We start from the raw sequence: 18272 nt of genomic DNA, 5'->3' as shown, positions 1-18272 counted from the left end.
CTGAATCGCTGGGATTATAGGCACAAGCCACTGCACCTGGCATCAGTTGTATATTGAAAAGCAGAAAGAGGTTTGTAATCAAGATGGAAACTTCATTACTGTCACCACCATCATCACTTTTATCATTTCCACTACACCCTTGGTGCAATGGCGTTGCGTACTCTCTTCAATCTATCAATATATAATGTGTTAGTTATACGTTGCAGAGCTCTGAGAAGCTCAGAGGTTAAATGCTGTCAGCTAGTAAGCAGTAGTAAGGTCTTCGGAGGGATTAACTGTTTAAAGCATTAATCTAGATGCCCTATCCCCACTAACTATCCTTCTTAAGTAAAAAAGTATTCCAGAATCCTTTCCTAAGCTATGATTTAGGCCTCTCCCCTTTGTATCTTTTTCTCTCTTTAATCATCTTTCCTTCCTTCTTGATTCACTCTCTCCTCTCCTCTCTCACCACCCCACTTCCGTTTTTTTTTTCTTGCTAACCAATGTGTTCAAAACCTGAAATGAGATCAAGAGAAATCTTTCAGGTTTTGAACATAGAGGTTAGCAAGAAAAAAAAGGTGATATGAATGGTGGAAGAGAAAGGGGAAGAGATAAGGTAAGTCTGACTAATACTTTAATTTATTTTAACTTTCTCCAATTCTTCTATAACATAAATGCAGGTTTGCAAGGTTTTGTAGGTGAATTTATATGTAGAAGTAAAAATAAAGTTATAATGTGAATACTGTGGGGAGGATGCAATATCTTAATCTGAAAAACAAAAACTACGTCAAAACACAGAACAAACAACTCTGTCCATTTTTCCAAACTAACATCGTTTTTTGTTATTAAAAGAAAAATCTTGTTCTTTCTCTTTCTGCTGTGATGTGTGCATGTCTGGCTTGCACGGAAATGACCTGAAGAGAGATGGGTGATGTGTGATGCGGAATAAAATCCACTTTGTAAACATGTTCTTCATTCCATAATGGCCAACCCCTTTGGTATTTACAGAAGATTTCTCCTTGTGTGTTTTACACAAGCATAATTATGACTAATGTGAATTTCCGCTAATTCGCCTTTTCTAGGTGGAATTGTGTAGCCCAATAGACACAATAATAAAGGCGGCTTCCTAAAGACAAAGTGAGGATTTCTCAGTGTGCTTTTTATTAAAGGATGGAGAAAATCTTGCATTTAGCTACAGGTTGACATTTTCAAATGCCTACTCTAAGACAATGAAAAATATGCATCATAGACATGTTTAAAAAAAATTTTAAAAATTATAAATGCCATACGTGCTACTTAAGAAAACACGGAACATAAAAAAAAAGTGAAAAATCCGATCGTTTCACTTTTATCAGTATATCCTTCTGTGCCAAGGTTTTTTGTTGTTGCTTGAACGTTTGCCGCCACTTATTCCCTCCCCACATTTTAAAAGGAAGATAATTTATGTAGAATTATGTAGAAAGTGAGGTATCAATTAGTAGGTTGGATTTATAAAGAACAGAAGAGGAGCCATACTGGCCTTTGGGGTAAAGCCAACCATATTAACTGTCCAGCCCTGTTGTCAGGTAGAGGAAGTATTCGTTTGAGGGAGATGCGAGCCTCCCTCATTGTAAAGACAGTTTTTGATCAATTATTCAATATGTACATGTTTGGAGTTCAGTATGTCTTCTAGAACTACTGGCGGCAGCTTCTTTCGTTGACATGGGCTACAACGGTTGCTAAAACCTGCGTGCCAGAAGCCAGAGGTGGGGAGGCGCCATTTGCTAAACCGGAACTGGTTAAAATCTCAGGGTGGAGACCATTCCCAGTCAGCAAGGGCTTGCGAAGTGCATACAGTTCCTGCTCCTGGTGTCTACTCTGAAGAGCACAGAGTAGACGTTTGTCTGCCATTTCACCGGCAGTAGGATCAGCAGCTGCTGGTGAGCAAAGAGGTAGTAGTGAGTCACTGGAGTGGTAGGCGCCGGGGCCGCGCTCTAGGTGGAGAGGTCAGCGGCGAGCCCAGCTCCACGGCCTAGTCTCGTCAGACCGAGCGCGGACCCTGCCGGCCTCCGTTCTCTTCCGCTTGTCTCAGGTAAAGCGCAGATCCCTCCGCCGCAGCGTGCGCTCCCGGTAGCGCTGCGATCAGCTTTTCGGCAGTACCCGGATGGAAGTGTAATGGCCGCCATCAGGGACTCGCAAGCAATGGGGACTACGACAGGTATTCCCCGTGAGCGGGACTGTCCAGACCTTTTAGGATGTCAGAACTTATAGAGGGCCACCCAGCAGGCAAATGGCGAGTTCGTGGACCGTCAGGGTCCCCCAAACAGGTCCAGGGATCCGCCTCTTGTGAGAGGAAGCGCGAGTTAAATAGTCCCGGCCATTCAGCGCTTCCGCTTAACTTGCCGCAAAGTTTTTCTGGAGAAGTCGGGTTTTTTTTTGCCGAGCGCTTTTGCCGACTGCTAGAGTTGACCCTTACTTTCTTAACCTGGGGTTGTTTTACGTCCGGGCTTTTTGAACTGTACACTCTCCTACATTCTAGGAGCTGGGTGGGAGTAGGAGACGGTGTGCCTCCGCGCTCCCCGCGGGGCAGCCGAACCCCGGAGGAAGGGGCGGATCGGGCGCGGTGTTTGGGGCGAAGCTGGGCGCGCGGCGCTCGAAGCATTCACTCGGCGGGTTTCGTGGTTGGTGGAGACAGCAAGGGCGCCCCGCAGACCGCACCCGTCGAGCTATAGGTTGGCAGGCCCGACTCGACGGCGTCCCTATTGCTGGCCCAGCCTATGGTCATTGGGGGCCATTTCTTGCAGAGATGCCCTGCTCCCTGACGCGCTCGCTCTTCTCCAGAGTTGGCCAAAGGTGCTCTTCCCCGCAGACCCTAACCACACCCAGTGGTAGTTGGATTTCTTTGTAACTGGCTTTCTCACATGTAGGGTTCATTTTGACTCTGTTCTTTACATGGTGTCCTCTTTGTCAAGTAGTCTCTTTCTAGGTGGCTGTGGTAATTGAAAAGTACATAGAGCGAATGTATATAAGGAAAAATGTTTTAACTCTTAAGCGGACCGATCAAACAGATGTAGCTTTAAAGTTCAGAATACAACAGTTAAGACTCAGTTTTCTTTTTAGGTTTAAATTTGAGAGCAAGTAGTGTATGTGAGCTGTTTTAGTGCAAACATTGTTGAGTATGTTGTCAAACGTCTAAAAAACCCTAGAAAAATAAAATAAGTCAATGTTCAAGGAATTCATAAGAATGTTGGAATTTGTACGGTTGTCACAGTGATAAAACATGAAGACACCAAACTGTCAGGATAGGAATTCTATTAACTTGAAAGTGTGCATGTTAGATCTAGTTACTGGTAATTGTCGAATTGCTTTTTCTGCAGCAAGGGGTCTGATAGGAGTGTACTATAAGGTTGGTATCCTCAGGTTTAATTTAAAACATTTAAATTGATTCAGTGAAATTTCCTAACATTTTCAGAGTTTAACTGCAAATTTATAGAAGTGCATTCACTACCTTTCAGCAAAATTATCTTTTCTGAAATTTATAAAGAGACATTGCGTTCTGTTAACACTTTGAGGGTGTTGGGATTTCCTGGGGAAGGTAAGCATAGTAAACGATGTTGATTTTTGCTATAAAAACTATAAATTAGATCATCCCTAGAAACAGAAAATTGTCAACAAAAGGGGAAGGAGAATAAAATGTAGGTATGTTACACAACCAAATGTTTCCTGTTTGTTGCAGTGAAATTAAGTATGATTACCCATTAAAACGTTTTATATCTGGTTTTATGGAAGGACAAAAGACAGTAACCACAATGAACACCCACTATGTGCATTGATAATGTATGAACTTGTAAATGCTTCAATTTTTTGCCATGGTCACACTTCGGATTCTGTTCTAGTCTCTCTGGTAATAGTATGCTGTAATCCCAGAAGTTTCTATATTTTGAAATATTACAGAGGGACTATACTTTAGCCTAGATCTATAATTTGACTTCAAGATACGCTTTAAATGCCCTTTAAGTGTATTTTTATTGTTTATTTTTCTGTTTATAGTTGTTTAGAATTGTTCTCATTGAGGCATTGTGACATTGCATACTTCAGAGCACTTAATACAACTTTTTTTTTTTTTTTAATGATAGGAGACTGAATCTTGCCCACATTCCTTCAGGTATACTACTGAAGGTTTTGTGGCAAAGTGCTATTAGCAGAAGAAAAAGGTTTTAACACAGTCTTGAGATTTTTATTATCTGGTCCCAGGTGTGTAGGCTGTGAGTATTTCAGTTCTATGTGGGGTATTGGCTTCTCGTGGTGAGCAGTTCTCATGGCATGTTAGATACCAGAAATGAGCATTAAGGGTTAGTATTGTGGTGGTAAGATAACTGAGTTGGAACCAGATCCAGATATTATTTCTAGTTTTGTGACTTTGGGCAAGGCTCATTTTCTTTTTCTTGTAATAAATGAAGATACTGAGTTAGATTGATTCTAAGCTTTAGGTTGTGACTTTTGCAAATTTATGAGATGTTATCACTGGTCATCAATGATGTATGCTTAAGTGTATAGAAGTTTTTTGTTAGTTTTTTTTTTTTTTTTAGATTTCTTTATACACCTAAGTTGAATGTGAAGTGTAATTGAACAGTTTTTGTAGTCAAAAGTTTTAAAATCTTGGTCTTCATTTCCAGATATCATCTCTTCTTTTGATCACTGTTCCTGATTGTGGCATTGTGCAAGTGTTAAATTGTGTGCCTTTTGTTCCTGAGGAAAGAGGTATGGTAAAGATTGAAATACTGGAGTATATAGTCTGTTAAGTAGTAAGTTGGTGTGCTTTAATATTGGACTAAATAAAGTAAAATACAGGTTAAGTATCCCAAATCCAAAAATCCAAAATGCAAAATTTTTTGAGTGCTGACATGATGGTCAAAGGAAATGCTCTTTGGAACATTTTGGATTTTGAATTTTTGGATTTGGGATGCTCAACTGGTATAATGCAAATATTCTAAAATCCTAAAAAAGAAAAAGAAAAGAATGAAACCCTTCTGTTCCCAAGCATTTCAAATAAGAGACACTCAACCTGTAGTTTACATATACATGAGTTTTCATAAGTTATATAAGTTATAGTTCTATTTTTTGGCTAAAATAAAATACTTAAACATGAGTTTTAATTTTAATCTAAGCAAAAAAAGTAATTTTTGGTTTCATAGTTTATTACTTAACACTTTATTAGAGATCCAAATATGATTTTAACTGTATCATCCTTCTAAATAGAAAAGTGGCATTAAAGCCTTCTGGATAATGAACAGTGGAGATAAAGGTGGTAGACAGATGTTTCAAAGCTATATGAATGGCCAGAAGAGTGTGGTTTTGGTCTAGTAAGTGCAAAGCAATGTACCTAAAGAAAAATTATCTGATATGTGTTTGTATTATGACTAATAGCATCTTCATTATGAATCAGGAAAGGGACTTGGGAATCACTATAGTGTTATGATTGGTTTCTTGAAGACAATCATGTGAATGTCTGGGTGTAGACCAAAAAGGAGGAAAAATATGCCAACAGATCTATGGTATTATAAGGAAAGCTTTGGAAATGTAGTGGAAAATATTGTACCCATGTAAAAAAACATGTTTTTTCTACCCTCAAAACACAGATGTCTCTTACTGTTTGTGTTGGATAGGTCCTGGGATCTTTGAAATCCTAAGATTCTTGGATACCACAGTATCATAAAATTCCTCTAACTGCAGTAAGTATACACATAAGTATAATCGTAAATTAGGAATAAGATTATTTGTGTAACTGCTGAAATAGCTGACATAGACTATATCACGGTATTGCTTTAATTATCATCATAACCGTGTTCTTCCCTGAACTTCACCAGCAAATGGATTTCTGTTCAGGGCCGTTTTTTACAAAGGCATGAATTTTTATTTTGTCAGAAAATAATGTACATTGAGTAGAGAGCAGTAGAGCTGAGTTGAGGTACCACGTTATCGTTTATGTCGTTAAGTAACTTTTTCCTGTATAACATTTGTTTGACTTCCTACGACGAGATTCACATGGGTACTGTGTTATTCCTGAAGAGATGAAGTATTCTGAATGCTAAGAATTTTCCTAAAGGTTGAGCATCCCAAATCTAAAAACCTGAAATCCAAAATACTCCAAAATCTGAAACTTTTTGAGTGCTGACATGAAGCTCAAAGGCAATCATCATTAGAACATTTTGGATTTTGGATATTCAGCCAGTAAGTAATGCAAATATTCCAAAATCCACAAAAATCTGAAATCTGAAACACTTCTAGTTCCAAGCTTTTTTGTTTTGTTTTGTTTTTGTTTTGTTTTTTTGAGACGGAGTCTCATTCTGCCATCCAGGCTGGAGTGCAGTGGCGCGATCTTCTCGGCTCACTACAACCTCTGCCTCCCGGGTGCAAGCAATTCTTCTGCCTCAGCCTCCCGAGTAGCTGGGACCGCGTGCCACCATGCCTGGCTAATTTTTTTTTTATTTTTAGTGGAGATGAGGCTTCGCCATGTTGGCCAGGCTGGTCTCGAACTCCTGACCTCGAGTGATCTGTCTGCTTTGGCCTCCCAAAGTGCTGGAATTACAGGGCTGAGCCACTGGATTACAGGCATGAGCCACTGCTCCCGGCCTACTTCCAAGTATTTTGGTTAAGGAATATTCAGTTTGTACTATTCGAGCCAGACTACTCAGAAAAAGTAATGTAATGAATAGGGAAAGCTTTAGTTGTAGTGAAGTAAATAAGAGACTGCTATGTGATGACTGACCAAAACGATTTGTATTAATTTATCTTGAAAAGTTGTGAGTAAAGTCTGACTAAAAATTTAAAGTTGTGACTGGTATGGCTGCATGAAACAAGTGTCAGAATATTAGAATGAAGGTACATGATGTGAAGTTTCAGAAAATTAAGTGGGCTTCACATAGGTCTCATTTCATAAGGAAAGTCAAATAATTTCAAAATGTAGTAAGCTTATTGTCAATTCCTGATTAACATTGGTTTGTTGAAGGTTGTGGCTGGTGAAAGACATATCATATATTGTTTTTGTCAACTCAATATCTCTTCATTTAGAGAACCACCCCTCCCCTATTCTGAGTGGTTGGTGGGCTGTCTGTCAGTCCTACTGTCTTATAACCTGAGCTTGGTCATCCCTATTGCAACAGTGATTGCTGTTACTCATGCAGAGCCAGTCAGAATCCTTTTTTGAAATTTATGGGTGAATGCTAGGACAAAGATACTACCTTTTCACTGAAATTGTTAATCTGGGAAGGTGCTGGTGACATTCTTTACCACGTGTATGAAAAGCGCATCTGTGTAGTGGGAGAAAGTGAAGCCATAAGGAGATGGGAGATGGATGGTGGTAGTGCCAGTTTCAATCTCAGGGAACATGGTAAGTGGTACCTACTTTTCTTTTGATTTTGTGAACTATCCTGGTGTCCTCAGTCCTTGTGCCAAAATTCTTTGTGTAAATTGGTTTGAATTGGATTGCAGCAGAAAGTGTTCTGATGAATATGTGGCCCTTATGAATTTAAGGTCTAAAGTTTCAGGTTGATCATTCACATCCTTCGGTAGTTTGCCACTTTCCTATACCTTATAAAAAGTTCCCTTTATTTATTCATCATTTGTGCATGCATTCAATCTACTTTCACTCAACCTACAAACATTTTTTTGAGTGTCCACTATGTACGAGTATGTGCAACTGCCTGGATAGGCAAGATTATGTGTACTAGACTGAGTGTATGGTGGATATATAGCATATTTTTATTTATTTCTGGTGCACAGATCAGTAAGTGTGTGTTGAGAATAATGACTATGGTGCTTGGCATCTAAGTAATATGTAAGAACAAGAAGAATTCCTTGTCTTGGAAGTGCTTCTAGTTAAGGAATTCATATTACTATACAGCAAACACAACAGAAAAAAACAGATAAATGAATGCACAGTTTTATTTTAAGTCAGTTTTGATGGGAAGGAAGTGAGCAGGTTGGCCCATTTAGGAAGATTTCCTGAAGAATATACAACTTTAAATGTATTTCTGCTTATGAATATGGCTTTGATAGGCACAGAGAATAATTGAAGAAAGGATGGAGTTAAGAATGATTGTAGGCTGATCCAGGTTGGAGTGGAGATTGGTTTCACTGTAACAATCTGTGTTCTTTGGAAATGAGCTAGTGGAAAATAAGCTGACTGTTTTAGGTAAATCTATGTATGAGGCATTTGGAAAGCCAAGCAGAAATTTTGGGCCTTTCTACTAAGATGGAGATTTCTTTGAAAAAATGTGTGTATTTCTTTTCATATAATTTCATTTTTGTATGCTAAAATATAAATTTAAGTGTGATAAAATACTGTAAAATTACTCATTATGGCAAAAACCTTTGTTTTATTCATCTGTCTTGAAAAATTTTTAAAAATACCAATTAACTTGGAATGCCAATTTATAAATATGTATGTATAACCTTTCTCAAAAAGGGAAAGGTAAGAAGAAATGTTAGATATATTTATTTATTTCTTCTTACCTTTCCCTTTTTGAGAGATCTCTTAGTAATAGTCAAAGCCATACCCTATTCCTTAGTGATAAAGCTAGTTTGAAACGAATGTAGCAATAGATGTAAAAACATTTAAAGGCTGGGGAGGTGGCTTATGCCTGTAGTCCCAGCACATTGAGCAGCTGAGCTGGGAGGATCGCTTGAGCCCAGGAGTTCAAGACTAGCCAGGGCAACATAGTGAGACCCCATCTCTATTTAAAAAAAAGTTTTTAAAGATAAGGAACAAACTTAAAGTGATGATTGATTGCTCAGAGAATGTTCATTTTGGGCTCCAGAAACTAGGAATGATGTAGAATTTATTGTTGTGTCATTGTCTCATTAAATGCTGTAGTTTTCTATGTCCTTGCCTACCTTCTTTCCTCATAGCCTCGCATCTGACCCTCAACTCAGAGAGTAGCAGTTGGATTATTCCATTGTACCAAGGTTGGCAAGCTTTTGCTATAAATGGCCAGATAGTAAATATTTTAGGCTTTGTGGGCCATATGGTTTCTGGTGCAACTATTGTAACAAAAGAAGCCATAGGCAATATGTAAATGAGTGAGTGTGGCTGTATTCCAATGAAACTTAATTTACAAAAACAGGCAACCGGCCAGATTTGGCCCGCAGGCTGTCATTTTCATTCCACAAACTCTCTGAGTCACATCTGCGCACCTGCTAGCATCTTTATTTATCCTCCCCTCTAGTTACTATAGATGGATCATGTTTGCTCCTTTCTAAGTTCACGTCTTCAACTCATTCACTAGATTCCGTCCATTCTAACCTGAAGGGCTTCACTGCTGCATTTCTTTCCTATCCTCCATCATCAATTTTTTTTATTTTTACTAGATCATTTTAATAAGCATGCAGTCATACTGTAATTTCTCCCACCTTTAAAAAACAATAAAATGAAACAAAACAAAACAACTCCTTTATCTTAAAACTCCTTGAAAGAGTTGTCTGCACTACATCACTACTTCCTTTCTTCCCATTTTGCCTGACATCCAAGCTTGTCAGCCTTTCTCCTCTATAACTCCACTGAAACTGTTCTAATCCATGGTACCAGTGATCTTCACATGAAGTCTAGTTAGTCGTCGTCTTACTTGAGAGGGTTGTTCAATCCCTTACCCAGTAAACATTTTCTTCATTTTGCTTTGAGGATACCACATTCTTGATTTACCTTAAGTCTTATTGGTCATTTCTTTTCTGTCTCACTTGCTGGTTCTTTTTAATCTCTTTCTGTTGAATGTGTTATAGAATCTTGAGGCTCGGGCCTTGGACTCCTCTTTTTGTTTATTCCCCCTGGTGATTTCATCCTGCTCCAAGTACTTAAAGGTACATACGTACATATACACACACCGATAACTCCCCAAATTTCATCATCCACCTAGCCCTCTGTATTCCATATCCAGCCACACAGTCCACATTTCCTCTTGGATGTCAAATAGACATCTCAGATATTACATGCCTAAAATGGAACTTTTGCTATACTTTCCTACTACTTTAACAATCTTTTATATCTCGGTAAGTAGCAACTCAGTTCTTTCTATTGCTGTCAGAACTTCTAGAGTTATCCTTGACATGTCTCTTTCTTTCAGAGAAAGCATGTCAGGATATCTTGTAGGTGCTAGCTTCAAAATATATTCAGTCTGACCATGTCTCATTGTCTCAGCCAAACCACCATCAACTCTTACTTGGATAATTGTATTGTGTTTCTTTGTCTTTACTCTTAATCCCTCCTGAATACTCTGTTCTTAGCATAGCAGCCCAAGTGATAGAAGTAATTCAACTCATGGTAATTCTCTGCCCACAATGCTCCGGTAGCTTCCTCTCTGATTCAGAATAAAACCAAAGCCTTTACAGTTTCTATTAGGGCCTGTTTCTGTCCCCTTGTTACTTCTCTGACCTCATCTTCTAGCTTTCCCTCTAACACTTTCTGTTGTGGTCATACTGATTTTCTTGCTGGTCCCCAAATGTGTTAGGCACATTGCACACTCAGGGTCATGGCACTTACTGTTTTCTTTTCTTGGATGTTGGCTTCCTCAGCTCTTTAACATATTGACTCCAATAAGACCTTTTCAAGTGAGGGCTCCCTGACTTAATATTTAAAATTACAACACTCTGATTCTGCCTTTCTGTCTTTGCTTTATTTTTCTCTGTAGCAATTGTTGCCTTTGAATATACTTTATAATTTACTTACTTTGTTTATTACCTAAATAATCAGTAAAATGTTATCTCCGTGAGGGGAGGGATTTTTGTCTGTTTTGTTTACTGCCATATTCCCAATGTTTAGAACATAGATGTGGTGCTAGCTACAAGCCTGGCACCATCCCACATGCTGGTGATATAGTAAAGAACATTACAGATGTAGTTCTCACCCTTACGCAGCTTATATTCCAGTGGTAGAGACAGATAGAAAATAAATTGGCAAATAAATAAAATATTGCCAGAGATATTAAGTGTTACAAAAAAGAAATAGAAAAGGATAATGTGGCAAATAATTTTTTTTTTTGAGGAAGGGATGGTTTATAGGGAAGGGCCCTTCTGAGGTGGTGGCATTTGAGCTGAGACCTAAAAGATGAGAAGGATCTAGCCTTTTGAAGAATGGAAGAAAGCACATTTCAAGTAGGGAACAGCAGGTGCAAAGGCCTGAGATAGGATGGATAGGAAGAATATTTGAGGAGCTGAGAATCTGTGGCAGCTTGTTGGAGTATATGTACAATGGGGAGAGTGGTGTGAGATGAAGTTGAAGAAAAAGGCCCAAGACCAGATAACGCTGTTTCTTGCAGGCCTTTGTAAAGAGATTAAATTTTATTTTAAGTGCCTTGCTGCTATAGACTGAATGTTTATGTCCCCCTTCCCCATCCTCAAATTGATATATTGAAACCTATTCTCCAGTGTGATGGCATTTGGAAATGGGGCCTTTTTAAGAGATGATTAGGTCATGAAGGCAGAGTCCTTATGAATGGAATTAGTACCCTTATAAAAGAGACCCCAGAGAGCTCTATTTTGTCATGTGAGGACACAGTGAGAAGATGGCCATCTGTGAACCAGGAAGTAGGCCCTCCCCAGGCACCAAATCACTAGTGCCTTGATCTTAGACTTCCTAGCCTTCAGAATTGTGAGAAATAAGTCACCCAGTCTATGGTACTCTTTGTTACAGCAGCCAGAACAGAGTAAGACACTTGGGAAACTACCAAAGAGCTTTAAGCAGGGGAGCTTTGTGATATGTTTTATTTTAAGAAGAACATTTGCTCCTGTGTGGAGGATGGACTCAGAGGAGGGTGGTGGACAAGGTGGAAGCATGGATGCCAGTTAGGAGGACATTTTCATTTATGTTAGAAATGATGGTGGCCTGGACTAAGATGATGACAGTGGATAGGAAGAGAGGAAGGGAAATACAAGATCTGTTGGTTTAGTTTTTGTTTTTGTTTTTTCGAGACGGAGTTTTGCTTTTGTTACCCAGGCTGGAGTGCAATGGTGTGATCTCGGCTCACTGCAACCTCCACCTCCCGGGTTCAAGTGATTCTCCTGCCTCTGCCTCCTGAGTAGCTGGGATTACAGGCGTGCACCACCACGTCTGGCTAATTTTGTGTTTTTAGTAGAGGCAGGGTTTCTGTATCTTGGTCAGGCTGGTCTCAAATTCCCGACCTCAGGTCTCAGCCTCGCAGAGTGCTGGGATTACAGGCGTGAGCCACCTCGCCCGGCCCAAGGTCTAGTTTTGAGATAGAATTGACCAGGCTTGCTTATGGATTAATGTAGGGAGTAAGGGATGGAGGAATCAAGGATGAGTCTTGATTTCTGGGTCGTGAAACTGTATGGATTTTAGTGCCATATACTAAGATGGGGACATCCAGGGAGTGGAAATTCTAATCATGGAGGCAGGTGCTGTATAGACTTAGAGAAAAATTAAACCATTTATATTATTTTGTGAAGCTGAGTAGGAATGGATCACATAATAACATGTTCTCCCAGCAAACAGCAGTACATCTTTTGATTTTCTTCCCTCCCCTCATGTATTCCAAATCAAAATCTGCCTATTCTAAATCACTGTCGAAGCGAAATGACAAACAGAAAAAGAAAAGAGCAAGAGATGAAAATAATCCCTTTCCTATACTGAATTCAATGGTCCTTATGTCACTTTGGACAAATTAGTTCAAATTTTTCTCCCAATTCCTACCTATTAAAAAGGTGATTTCTGCCAGAGTGTGGTGGCTTATGTTTGTAGTCTCAGCACTTTGGGAGGCTGAGGTGAGCAAATTGCTTGAGACCAGGAGTTCAAGACCAACCTGGGCAACATGGTGAAACCCATCTCTTAAAAAAAAAAAAAATTGGAAAAATTAGCTGGGCATGGTGGTGCACACCTGTAGTCCCAGCTACTTGGGAAACTGAGGTGGGAGAATCAATTGAGCCCAGGAAGGCGAGGCAGTAATGAGCCATAATTGTGCCATTGCACTTCAGCCTGGGAGACAGAGTGAGACCCTGTCTCAAAAAAAAAGATGGGGGGGTTGTGGGAGTGATTTCTGACTTTGTGTTTTAAACCAAGTTCCAAATTATTGCAGCAAAAAAGTTTACATGCTCTTTGAAGTTTGCTAGAAAGTGGTTTAATCTAAAATCATAGTCATATATTTGATTTGAAAATGAGAGAATGAATCACTTAAAAATATATGGGTTAGCTACCGGTGTACCCAGCCTTCTGGTTTTTGTGAGAGAAAAATGAGAAATATTAAGTAAAACTTGCATTTAGGAAGCTTATAAATTATCTGGGGAGGTAAAACTTAAATAATGAAATTATGTAATAGTATAAAGCAATTTGTAATAAATGGTGAGCACTGGCTACTCTTTAAGTGGATACTCAGAGAAAGAGATTTAGTGTGTATTGTAGAAGGTTACATGTCCCTATAGGAAGCAGAATTTGAGAGGAAGTTTGAATAGTATTGAATTTAGATAGAAGGAAGGAGATGCCATGCCTGGTGACCGAAAACTGTATGAACAGAACAAAGGTAAATAAAGGTGTATGTGTGGGTAAGCATCTTTTATATTGGGCACAGTGAGAAGTCATAGTTTCAGGGAGTAATAAAGAATAAGGCTGAACCAAGAACTGCTTCTGTATTTTAATTTTTAATTTTAAACTCCTTTATAATTGTATACCAATATCAATTGCATACCAGAATGGTATGTGACTCACAGATACACTAGAATTTTGAACGTTTCTATATCTGTATTTAATTACTTTTGCATATTTAACCCTACATTTCTTTTTTTCTTCTTCATTTTTTTTTTTTTTTTTTTTTTTGAGACAGGGTCTAGCTCTGTTGGTCTGGAGTGCAGTGGTGCTTGGCTTGCTGCAACCTCTGCCACCCAGGTTTAAGTGATCCTCCCACCTCAGCCTCCTGAGTACCTGAGAATACAGGCACATGCCACCACACTTGCCTAATTTTTAAAATACTTTCGTAGAGATGAGGTTTCACTATATTGCTCAGGCTGGTCTTGAACTCCTGGACTTAAGCAATTCTCCTGCCTCTGCCTCCCAAAGTGCTGGGATTATAGGCCTGAGCCACCGTGCCCAGCCTACATTTCTTTTTCTATGTTTAAGTTGTTCATTAGACCACAGTGATTTGGAAGGAGCTAGCTTTGGTTACATATGTAAACTGTATACAACCATTTCTTGCACTCTTAAAATGTGACAGGCATTAGTTTCTCAGGTAAACTTTTTGAAAACTTAAAACAGCTACAAAAAAAAGTAAGCCCAAAATGTTTGTTTCAAGTCATGAATAGATAATGGTTATTTTGAGGGCACTAAAATAGATTCTGCTTTGAAAGTAATATTCTTAGGGGTGTGTGTGTGTGTGTGTGTGTGTGTGTGTGTGTGTGTGTGTGTTTCTAGATTCCTTTTAGCAGAACCTTATATTTTTCAGTAAGCTTTTACTGTTACCTGCTGCTTTGGTTTGATCACTCATGTATTCATTCATATGACTTTTTTGCCTGTATTTATCTGCAGAAAAAGGATTGAATGACTTAAGGAATGCAGTAGTTTTTTATGTGATGAGACAACTTACAGAGCTACATGCTGAGTCACGAATATAGCTAAGCTAAAACTAGAGTTTTTTAGTTTTTTTTAGTGTTTAAGCAATTTGAATATAGTTAAGTAGCAGATAGATTCTTCCTTTTTAGACTCTATAGAATGCCTTTGACTTTTAATTATTTTAGAAAGCAAATATAACTGTCTAGGAATGTTGCCTTTTGATGAACTCTTCAAATCTTCCTTATCTTTGGCATTTTACTTTGGGAATTATCTTTTAAAAATCTTTCTGGACCCAGTGTGTGATTTCTCTTTTTTTTATTGCGACAGTCTCACTCTGTCACCCAGGCTGGAGTACAGTGGCGTGATCCCGGCTCACTGCCAACCTCTGCCACCAGGGTTCAAATGATTCTCATGTCTCAGCCTCCTGAGTAGCTGGGATTACGGGCACCTGCAACCATGCCCTGCTAACTTTTTGTATTTTTAGTACAGATGGGGTTTCGCCATGTTGGCCAGGCTGTTCTTGAACTCCTAACCTCAGGTGATCTGCCCGCCTTGGCCTCACAAAATGCTGGGATTATAGGCGTGAGCCACTGCTCCCAGCCCTGATTTCTGACCTATGTATGTTAACATTACCAGTTCCTTGGCTCCTCACTTTTTATTTGGATTGTCACTCTAGTCATTTAATTTCCTCGTTTCTATTTTTACTCTTTCTCCAGTTTATCTTGCTGTCTAGTACCCTTCTGGTATTTCTAATGTACTGCTTTTATAACTTTTTTCTGTTCTTAAATTAACAGTTGCTTCTGTTTACCTTTCATTTCCAGTTCAGATCTGTCCACTATAGTCTGTTCTCACTTAACCTCCCTATCGTGCATTCTCTTTTTGATCTAGACCCTGTGGTACCTTAGGAGAAAAATACTTTTCTTCCATTGTTTCTTTATTCTGTTCTTCTGGTTTAGATTGCCTTTGCTCCTTTCTTACATGTTTAAGTCCTGCTACTCTTTAAAGGGTCCTCACAAAACCTACCTTTCTGTGAAGTAAACACAGTCATCGTTGATTTGTCGACTGTCTTCTTTTTTTTTTTTTTGAGACGGAGTCTCGCTCTTTCACCCAGGCTGGAGTGCAGTGGCGCGATCTCAGCTCACTGCTGGCTCCGCCCCCCCCGGGGTTCATGCCATTCTCCTGCCTCAGCCTCCCGCATAGCTGGGACTACAGGCGCCCACCACCTCACCCGGCTAATTTTTTGTATTTTTAGTAGAGACAGGGTTTCACCGTGTTAGCCAGGATGGTCTCGATCTCCTGACCTTGTGATCCTCCCGCCTCGGCCTCCCAAAGTGCTGGGATTACAGGCGTGAGCCACCGTGCCCAGCCAATTTGTCGACTTTCTGTAGTACGTAAGAAGCCTTTAATTACAAGCAGTAGAAACCAATGTGAGCTAGCTTATGTTGAGAGGGGGAATTATTTGAAGGATACAGGATTTCCTGGAATTCAAGAGGGGGAATATATAGGCAGACCTCATAAAGGCTTGTGGTGGTGACATTGCCCTCTTGGTTTCAGTCAGAGTTCTTAGGAGAGCTGATGTTTTTTTCTTATTGATTTGGTTTTCTGGTTTGTTTTTTGCTATATGCCATGCTGTCATTTCTTTAAAAAAAAAAAAATTAAACAATTGTCAGTAGTTTGGAGGATATCCCTCTGCAGATCTGTGCTTATACACATGTATGCTTACAAGATCTTTCCTCTTAGCATGAAAACGAGGATCATTTCTCCTAATTTAAAAATGTATTCTGTGCCTCAGTCTGCAGCTTCCTTCGTTGTTGTTTTTTTAGACAGGGTCTCGCTCTGTCACCTAGGCTGGAGTGCAGTAGCATGATCACGGCTCACTGCAGCCTTGACCTCCCAAGCTCAAGCAATGCTTCCATCTCAGCCTCCCAAGGAGCTGGGACTACAGGCGCATGCCACCACGCTCAGCTAATTTTTGTTTTTTTTTTGTAGAAATGGGGTTTCGCCATGTTTCCCAGGCTGGTCTTGAACTCCTCAGCTTAAGCCATCTACCCGCCTTGGCTTCCCAAAGTGCTAGATTATAGGCATGAGTCACCATGCCTAGCCTACAACTTCCTTTTTAAAAATTAAAAAAAAAAATTACTTAGAATAAATACTATTCCAAGTCAATTCAGTACACATACTTCTTTCTGTATAACTTCATGTGAATGTTCCGTAATTTTATAATTTTCCTATTCTGGGCATTTAAGTGATACTGATATATCCATATTTATATGTTATGCTTTTTTGGTTGAGGGGGAGGATATTCTTAAAAGTGAGGTTTTTGTGAGTATACAAAATTGAGTATTTTCAAGGAAAATATAAATTACCAAAGTGCCTCAAGGAGTAGAAAATCTGAAGAGCCCAGAAACCATAGAAGAACTTGCAAAGATTGTAAGGTCTAAAAATCTGAATCGTTACTAGGTCCATGTGGTGTTCTTGGTGCAGTCTGTATAATTTTAAGGAAAGAACAAAAATTAAACTATTGTCAGTAGTTTGGTTAGTGAACTATTTCAGAGCAGATGAAATATTGGTAAGTACTCCAATTCATTTTACAAACCCTCTGTAATACCACTACCAAAACTGTTATAGATAGCAAAAAAAAAATTCTAAGTACCATTTTGTCAGACGAAATTCAGCACTTTATTAAAGAATAATATGCTGCATATTGCAAAAATAGTTCAACATTATAGTTGCTATTCATTTCTTTGTATAGCATATAGAAATATATAGGCAAAATTAGGTTGGTGTTACAATTTTTAGTATTTCTTTTAACAGTATCAAGATCAGGAAACATATTATTAGTTGAATACCATTTGTTTTTGTATAAAATACATGTATCTTTTTATTTTTTTATTTTCTTGTTGAGATGGAGTCTTGCTCTGTCGCCCAGGCTGGAGTGCAGTGGCGTAATCTCAGCTCACTGCATCCTCCACCTCCTGGGTTCAAGCAATTCTCCTGCCTCAGCCTCCCGAGTAGGTGGGATTACAGACATGCGCCACCACACCCGGCTGATTTTTGTATTTTTAGTAGAGATGGGGTTTCACCATGTTGGTCAGGCTGGTCTTGAACTCCTGACCTCAGGTCATCCTCCCACCTTGGCTTCCCAAAGTGTTGGGATTAAAGACGTGAGCCACCGCTCCTGGCCGCATCTTTTTATTTATATAGCAACACTGCATACATAACTGCTATTCTGGTTGTACTAATTCCCATTACTTTTTGGGTAGCCTCATTCCTCACAAATTAATTGTTAAATAAACCAACTAAAAACACTTCTCTTATAGCATGAATTTATATAGCATGAATGAAATTCAGTAACATAATTCATCATTCTCTTGAGTGTTTACCATTAACTTTGACGCTTGTGTTAAAGTGTTCTCTGCGGTGGTATGACTGGGTACGTGTGTGTTGATATGGAGAACACAGAATTGAATGATACCTATATTGTTTTGATCTCTTCTTCACCTTTAGTGTCAACATTGATCTATTTTATACTGGCAGCAAGTATATTATTTTGAGTTTGTTTAAGAAAAACTCGGTTTACCACAGAAATCACTTGCTTTGTTTGAGAATTTGCATCATGCCACTTTTTCATAAAGTTTCATAAAATTGCAGTCTAGAGGCAAAAAGATTGCTGTTCTCACAAAGTCCAAATGTAAGGTGTTTGCTCGTGCTATCATAAGGTGGTATGCCAGTGTGGAGGCCATGGTGATCTAAGATAGCATTTTATGAA

General features: G+C 39.1%; 1 protein-coding gene across 11 annotated transcripts in view; it reads left to right on the top strand.

Annotated features, from left to right (window-relative positions):
* The first annotated feature begins 2077 nt into the window (after nt 1-2077).
* The window catches only part of ZNF518A (zinc finger protein 518A), a 75700-nt gene continuing 59505 nt past the window's right edge, over nt 2078-18272 (top strand). For 5 of the 11 annotated variants that reach the window (XR_009212743.1, XM_058436148.1, XM_058436142.1 and 2 more), the window contains exons 1-3: nt 2078-2176; nt 4635-4719; nt 5625-5690. The gene's annotated coding sequence lies outside the window, so the exon portion shown is untranslated. Of the gene's footprint in view, nt 2812-4634; nt 4720-5165; nt 5691-7228; nt 7349-8511; nt 8926-18272 lie in introns of those variants that run through there. The other 6 variants (XM_058436144.1, XM_032135662.2, XM_058436145.1 and 3 more) reach the window with 6 other exon arrangements.

This window comes from Hylobates moloch, unplaced genomic scaffold, assembly GCF_009828535.3.
Source record: "Hylobates moloch isolate HMO894 unplaced genomic scaffold, HMol_V3 SCAFFOLD_3, whole genome shotgun sequence".
NCBI classification, from domain to species: Eukaryota; Metazoa; Chordata; class Mammalia; order Primates; family Hylobatidae; genus Hylobates; species Hylobates moloch.
The sequence above is the reverse complement of the archived record's forward strand: the minus strand, read 5'-3'. Positions and strand labels throughout refer to the sequence as shown.